At 24.9% G+C, this 7,205-nt stretch overlaps 1 non-coding gene across 1 annotated transcript; it reads right to left on the minus strand.

Annotated features, from left to right (window-relative positions):
• Positions 1–659: 659 nt before the first annotated feature.
• Positions 660–6,991, minus strand: LOC105846858 (uncharacterized). Its single transcript, XR_010639819.1, has 2 exons — positions 6,699–6,991; positions 660–1,205 (listed from the first exon to the last, which is right to left on the minus strand). It is a non-coding gene; the product is annotated as an uncharacterized LOC105846858 (transcript).
• Between the last annotated feature and the right edge of the window lie 214 nt (positions 6,992–7,205).

A 7,205-nucleotide genomic window follows, 5' to 3' on the forward strand; every position in this document is an offset into this window, starting at 1 on the left:
TTATTTAAGAAGGTTGCTTGTATTAGATACGCTTAACACAAAGATGACAATAAAAACTTTAGTGTGTAACTATAGTTACTAATACTAATGCGTGAAGCGTTGTCAACAAATACGTCACGCATTTTTTGACCGTTTTAGACCTTCTCCCCCCCCCCCCTACCTCCTCGTCACAATATTATAACTCTTTAGTAACAAGTTCCGTATGAGTCGCCACAAAAACATTACAACTTTTCCTCCTCCCCTCTTCAAGCGTGACGTAATTTTTAGACAATCCCTTAAACTTATTAATATTTTTTATTTTATAAATAAATAACAAACAAACAAAAAAATGCTTTTTTTTTATTGTAGTATGAAGTATTCGACCATTCAAAGAACACTATCTATGAAAACTATTCATCACAAAAAAAAATAATCAATAACTTATAATTATACATTTTTTTTTGCTAACATATGCCTAAACGAGGCCCTCAAAGTATTTCTGCCTATGGTCCGAAATGCCTTATACCGTAACTAGACATGATCATATGCGAGGGCGTGAAGGCATATGCGAAGACGAGGAGGTGTAGGTAATGCGTAATATATGAAGTTTGTTTTATCAATAAAGTGCAACATAAAAATTATCTCAATAAAAATATTTTTTTTTTAATTTATAATAGATATTTTTGTAGTTCATTTTGTGGTATAATATCAGTCAATAAAATAGAGTCGGTTATTTCATCAAAATTTATTTCATTTGGTTTTAACTCTTGAGGAAAATAAGACAATGATTTCGTTTTACTTGCAAAAAAAGTATTTTCGTTTAGTATTTCATAGTTCTGTAATTTAGTATTGGAATTCGAATCAGCAGCTTTTACAGATTTTGGTTGTTCATACAAAGAAGAATTTGAAAAATCTTTTTTCAACTTTTTAAAATATTGCGAGAATACATTTTTTGAATGAACTGTGTGTAATTGCGAGGAAGTGCAAGGAGTTGTGCAATACTCTACTTTTAGTTTATTCATTTTAATTTCATTTTTAATCAAATTCGCTTTTTTGAGGGGAACGATATAATGAGTCTTCTTCACGCTGTCTAAGGAGGTGAAGCAGGATATATTTCGTTTTCTATTTTTAGAAGACAAACATTCATTTTCTATTATAGATACGCCATCAAGTTTAGTTGTGCTAAATTTGCAAGATAGTGATCCATTAGGTTGTTTTCCGTTAGTCTATAAAACAATAAACTACATGTTTGATATAACAACTTGGTCAAACGTAACAAATTGGTTACAACAAATCAATATTACACTAGATCAACATTACAACAAATCAACATTACAATAAATCAACATTTCAAAAAAACAAATACAGTTTTAACGTAGATAAATCTTTAGTCACTAAATTTTTATCATTAAGTTTTTAAATATAGTTTAATCATGATTAAGAACAATTTTGAGGCACGGGCTGAGTGCATACTATTTACAAAGGGTATCCTTAAAGATCTGAAAAATTTGATTAAAAACTAAATGGAACAGTAATCCAATAACAATTTATGTTCAAATTAAATCAGACAAAACTTTTTTAAAAACCTGTACAAACATGGGTATCAAAACAGTGGGACATTATAAAGTAACAGGTATATGATAATTTAATAGGAAGGTAGCTCGCATAATTTCGAGCTGGCCGTTTTTATACTCGGCTATAAAATTGTTATAACGTCGTCAGGTATAATAAATAAAAATCATTTATAATAAATAAAAATCGTTATTTACGATATTTATTTATTATACCCGATGACGCTAACCACAATAGATAAGCGAAATATTAAATAATATTTATTAAAATAAAATAAAAATATATTTGTTCAAAAAAATTTATACGCAGCCGTATTTATTGAATTCTACATATATTTTATCGTCTAACAGGAAAATTACTTTCATAGAATATATATATATATATATATATATATATATATATATATATATATATATATATATATATATATATATATATATATATATATATATATATATATATATATATATATTTATTTATTTAAGATATAAATTGATTATTTGAATTTGTCAAAAGCATAACCTCGTTGGGTTCGATTGAAGTCATAGAAACTGATTTATTTAATATTGCAATTGGTATTAATGCTATTTTTACTTGAAACTGATATTAATCTTGTAACCACTGTACAGTATGTATGTCACGCGATAAACAAACATAAGATTTCATTGTTCAAAACTGTTTATACTTATTTTGTTGTTGTATTTTACTTATATTATGTGAAAATTTTGTTTCGCAAAACTCAGTCAAAAGATGGTTTCAATGTAAATACATATTTAACGGAAAATGTTGATATTGATATTTTAAAGACTCTAGGAAAAAATCTCTTAGGAAAAAAACCCCCAAAAAGGTTTTTTTTTTATTAGATACCTTTTTTTAAAATTGATAGATTTTCTGCCCAAACCAAAACCCTCAGTAAATGTAGCTGCACTCCTTGCATGTTCTACCTATTTGTCAGTCGATGCATGTACACTTTTTGTATGTTCTATTTATTTTTCAGTCAATGTATGTACACTCCTTGCATGTTCAACCTATGTCAGTTGATTTTCAAAAAAAGAAGAATTAACGCATTGCATGTAACATAAAATGTATTTATAAAATGTTTATATTATAAACAACTATTATATTAACATATCGTTTATTTTATGCACTGTAAAAAAAAAAATCCTGGATTATTTTTTCTGGGGGCATTTTTTCTCAGGGGGATTTTTTCCTGCTAACTTTTTTTAAATAATCGGTAAACCGACGATATAAAAAATGTAAAATATTTCAGATTCTTAAAATTTTAAAACTGACGCGGACAATCAAAATCTTAACCGTGTGCTTTAAGCAAAAAAAGCTGTTTTTTTTTACTTTAACATAATTTATCTATTAACTGTAAGAAACCGGCAAACAGCTAGTCAATTTCATGCTGGGGTAAACAGATAGCAACATTCTTAATGAGAGCAAAGGCGCCAACTACTAGCATAATCCAACTAGCAACTTTCTAGGGATTGTTGCGATTGTAGTGATTCGAGCGATTGTAGCGGTTCGAGCGATTGTAGGGTTCTAGAGATTGTAGCGATTCTAGCGATTGTAACGATTGTAGCGATTGTAGCAATTCTAGCAATTATAGTCATAAAAGTAGTAAATTTGATTGATTTTAAGATAACCTCTATCTTTGAATCGACGATACTTAGATTTGAATATGGCGTTGGATATGTCGGAGCCATCTACATATAAAACAACATTTACTAAGCCTACAAAAATTGAGCTGTTTTAAGGGCAAGTCATAAAAAATTTACTTAAAAAATTAGTTACTTGATAAAGAAAAATAGTTGAAGCAAAGATTTTGTTTTATAAGCAACGCTAAATTTTCAATAAAAAAAAGCTTAAAAACTTTGTTTATTTTGTTTTAAGTTTTATTAAGTTTTAATAAGTTAATAAATTTTGTTTACTATCACTTTATTAAATTGTTTGTAAATCAAAAATTCGCAAAAATATTGTTTTACCTTACGTGAAATAATGCATCTTGCACGAAATGGTGCATCTTGCATGAAATGATGTTCTTACATTAAATTTTAAATTTTTTTTTTATGTAAGCTTAAATACTTGTGAATTTTTGTGCCTTTTGATTTAATAGTTATATCTACAATCATATCAAAAAACATTTTTAATAACAAAATCTGTCCAATGAGCTATCTTAGCAAACATCAGACATAAAATCCATTTTGTAATTTCGAAATTAATAGAATATTTATTTATGTAAAGGTTTAATTAATTGGTGCAATTTCCTCTATGAATATCAGACATTAAGCATACCGGAATTGGACAAAAAGGTATTAGAAATGGTTTATTAGTTTAATTTTAAAGTTACCATTTTATACATGAGAAACAAATTTATTAAATAAATTTTGTTTTATAAATACTATTAAATAAATTTGTTTTGTTTTATAAATTTTGCCTTTCTTTAAGACTCGAATTTCATTTTAGTAAAAGCTTAATTTATAACAAACTTTTTAATTTATTACAAACATTTTAAGCCAAAAGATAATATAAAAAATTAAAACGTTGTTAAAATAAATAAAATTATATTTCAAATCTTCTCAGTCTGTTTTCTAGTTATTTTTTTTCTTACTTTCATCGATGTAAAATGTTTTCTATACTTATCCTGTATTTATTATATATTGTATAATAAAATTGTTTCAGTTTCATCAATTTTCGCTATTTTAAATTTTATTTTGATTAAAATATTTGTAGCAAAATGTGTTTGCGTTGACTGCCTATAACACATTGCTTTCAAGTTACATAGTTATTTAATATATGCTGTCCAATTCAATATTTTATGATTCCAGTACAATCAAGTGATCTGGTCAGACTTTTTACTTTTTTTAACATATTAAGATAAGATTGGGTTTACTCAAATCTTATTTTAATCCCAAATTAAAATAATCTCCCAGATTTGATTTATTTTGCTATCATTATTGTGTTAAAAATTTGTTTTTAGGTTTTGACTTAAAATGGTAAATAAATGACATAAACAATAATTAAAAACTTGCAACGAATAATAACTTTTAGCTATTTTTATAACTAAAAATAATTCTTCGCCTCTTAAAAATTCAACATCTTTACCTTTGAACTGTAAAATTAAACTTTTATAGACCTACTTCATTTTATTCATTTAATAAAAATTTAATGTTGCGTATATTTTAAGTTGGAAACTAAAAACTAATTTACCTTGGAATCGAGAAAAAAATTTACCTTGGAGGCAGGAACGATATTTAATAAAATCATGGGATATTTATAGGTATAGAAAAACAAACGGTTATTTAAACATTTTAATTTTAAACTGGATAATTAGATAACTCTAAATTTCATTTATAGTTAATCTATTTTAATATAATCTTTTCTTTAATTTTTCAAATTGAGTATCTAATTGCATAAATCACACGACATGACAATATTGAACATGATCGAGTGAAAATGTTGTAAACATATAACATAAAGCTTTTTATATAAAATTTTGTTTTTATCTTTTTTTACATCGCTTTTTATTTATTCGTTAGACAAAGTTTGTTATTCGCGGTAATTGTTTTCTGACTAAATGCTATTAAAAAAATAAGGTTTCCTTAGTAATTTAAATATGGAAAAGTCGCAATTTTTATTTTAACATTTTCGTACTTCTTCTGTTTATTTTCAGTTTTTTCAATTATTTTTCTTCTTACTTTTTTCTATCTTCTTAAGAATATCAAACTTTGATTCATAAAATAATTTTTTTTCATAATTTTATAGTTTTTACGCTTAAATTTAATAATGAGAAAGTATTAGTGGGTGGTATTTCAACTTTTTTCTTGTCGAGATTCGTGTTTAAAATATATACGGTTAAAAACCGTAAAAATAGAGAAGTTTCCACTCAGAAATTTGAAAAATAGAAATAGCCAATATTTTGCAATAAATTCTAAAAAATTGTATTGTTACGTATATATATATATGTATGTTTATGTTTATACTGCTATGCGTGTGTAAATGTTGCTATGTATATGTTTTCCGCCCTTTGGATAAATCATACCTTTTTAACCTTTCAAATTATAGCAATTATAAATATTTTTCAAAATCGTATTAATTTACTTTAAAATGACAAATAAAAAAGTCGTTCAAAATTTTATTTAAACTAACTTTGGACATAATTTTGTTTATTTTATTGCATATATTATGTTGAAATCATAACTAAAAAATTATGATAGTTTTTTCTCACAAAAAAAGTTTATAACTTATTCAATATCATTAAAAAAATATTGATACGTAATTAACGTAACTAAAAACACTTTATTCTAATTACGTTCAAAAAAAGTACAAAATTTTGATGAGCTACACCCTGGTAATGAAATCGTCCAGTTCATCAAAAAATTATTCAGAAAAAAAAAATTGTTTATTCAAAAATGAAAAATATTGATTAAAATTGCATACTTTTTAAAATTACATAAAAAGGGCAGATAAATAGTTTAGCTTATCAAGATTTTAATAAGCTACACCCGGATTGTGAAATTCTCCAGTTCATCAAATAAACAGTATTATTATAAATTCAATAACAAAAAATATTGTTTAAAACTGTTTTTAAATTAAAGTCAAGGAGATAAATACGCGAAAATAAATACAAAAATTGCAAATAATAAATAAAAAGTTGCTTGTTTTATGTGTATATAAAACAACATATTAATGTTGAAGTATTTAATATAATATTTATAAAACAGCATATCAATGTTGAAATATTTCTTCACATTATTTTGATTATTTATATGATAATGTTAATTTTACAATTTGCTTTAAGATATTTTCTAGTTTACGAATTTAGGCAAAATGTTTAACGTTTGTAAAACTTTTTATATAAAGAGAATATTTACATTAAGATATTTTATTGAAAAGATATTTTATTGAAAAGATATAAACTAATTAGGAGAATTATTTAATGATAGAAATGTTTTGTCATTCCAGAAATAGCATTTTTTTCAATGTTATTTCAGTGACAAGACAACATTTTATTTAGTAAAGTTTAGCATAGTTTTAGTAGTGCATTAATAACACAGTTCGGCAAAATTGATGTTCAACTCCTTAAATATAAATGAATTTTTTCTAAGTTACTTTATTAAAAACAATGATCATTGATTACTTACATAATACGGGCATTCATTTAATATATTTTTTATTTTGCTTGTTGCTTCTGTCATAAAATTTATTAGATTTTGCGCAACATCTAAATTTAAATCTTCTTTTTTTTGACTAAAATCTGTGGAAACCACTGATTTTGGATGTTCCATGACTTGCTTAAGAAATCAAAACATATAAGCCTGATATATGCTGTCCATCTAATGTAATCTTTGTATTATAACATGAACTTATATACAATACACAAAATTACTTCAATTTTCGTTGCTCTACTACTCAATATGAGTCGAACAATAGATACTAAAATAGAAATGATTCTATTTTTTTATTATTATGTTATTAAAGCCATTAAGTAGTTAAAGTTTTTTTTAAAACGGTTTGTCATTATTTGTTATGTTTACGCGGAAGTCGATTTAAACCCCATGAATTCGAAAGATGTAATTAGTAAATTTATAAATGTTTTAAATTTTATTTCAGTACAGTTAAATTCAAATATTAAAAAAGAGTTTTGATTA

This window comes from Hydra vulgaris, chromosome 08, assembly GCF_038396675.1.
Source record: "Hydra vulgaris chromosome 08, alternate assembly HydraT2T_AEP".
Lineage (NCBI taxonomy): Eukaryota > Metazoa > Cnidaria > Hydrozoa > Anthoathecata > Hydridae > Hydra > Hydra vulgaris.